This window comes from Gavialis gangeticus, unplaced genomic scaffold, assembly GCF_001723915.1.
Source record: "Gavialis gangeticus isolate Ggan-Ray unplaced genomic scaffold, GavGan_comp1, whole genome shotgun sequence".
NCBI lineage: Eukaryota > Metazoa > Chordata > Crocodylia > Gavialidae > Gavialis > Gavialis gangeticus.
The window spans coordinates 7,877,650-7,879,048 of NW_017729018.1; positions in this window are offsets into that span (position 1 = coordinate 7,877,650).

Genomic DNA, 1,399 nt, shown 5'->3' on the forward strand with positions numbered 1-1,399 from the left:
GTCCAACAGAAGAGTTTTTTGAGACCAGTAAATGGTTGTAATAGTGCACAAGCTTTTGGATTTGCAACAGGTGCTATATACATTACATGCACATGCGCCACATCATTGTGAATCTCATTTAAAGCCCCAACCTGTAAGGACATCCTCAAATTATAGTACAAGAAATTCAGGTTCTTTAATACCTCTGTTTGCTCTCCACTTTAGTTTAAACAAGCCAGGTCTTTGGTGCCAAAGTGGTGGTACGGTTAAAAGTTAAATAGACTAACCATTTCTCAGGTGCCACTTCACCCTGGCTTCCTGAACTATTACTTGACCTACTGAGTGAGATGCCTAACAGGTTATTCATTACACAGGACCTCCAGGCTCTTGTCAGAAGCCTTATATTAACTCAGTTAATTTTGAAACCAACTTGGGCATTTGTTCTGTCCTAGTCCCCAACAAGGATTATACACTTTTAGTTACCTTAATCTTAGTTTCTTACAGAGAATAAACAAACATTGAGGTTTTTTGAAACTTAGTTATATTTAAAAACAACCAACCAACAACAACCCAGCTTCCAGTGATAGAAAGCTTCATGTTGACTGCGGGCTATTCAGTCATGGTGGAAACATTAACAGTCCAAATTACTCATCTGTACTTGAAGACACATAGATAAGCCAGGGGTTCCTTGCAGAATCAGTTTACATCTGATAGCAGATGCTCCAGAGCAGACATGTTAGTAAGAGGGTTGTTTGCTTTGATACACAAGATTCCTCCACCCTGAGAGAGTGTCAACTTCTTGAGTCTGGCAAGGGGAAGAGCTAGGGATTTGCAACAAAAGAAGGATTTGTTAAAAGCCTTCATTTACTGTGGTGGTTATTTAAGAAGTTAAATTTGAATGCATTCGTTTTAAGAAAAGGTTGTTGGCCTTTAAACTATTCAGAGTTGTTGTTATCATCTCCTACCCCTGTACCTGCAAGGTGAATGTTTAAGGTACCTTACCTCACCCACATCTTAAGTGATACTGTGCCACTAAAACCAAGTTCTAGACTATTTCTTTGATTGCTAGACAACATCTGAGGAACTTGTCAGCAAACCTGCTGATTTGGACAGCCCTATTAAAGCATCCTTTTCTGGACTGCTGCTTATACCAACACATGCAGGGTATAGTTTCAATTATAGTTTATGGCTTTGGGACACATCCCAAAAGGAATAACTGAGGCTTAATAAAAGAGTATTGCACAGTTATCTAACAACCCTATTGCCACATACATATAGCATATGAAGCCTTAAATATGTCCAGTATATTTATTTATACAGCATTTGTGCCTCTCCTCTGTTTGACAGAAGGTATCTCGTCAAAAATAGGTGCAATTAACATGCAGTTAAATACACACACATTAAAAAAAAAAAAAAAAAC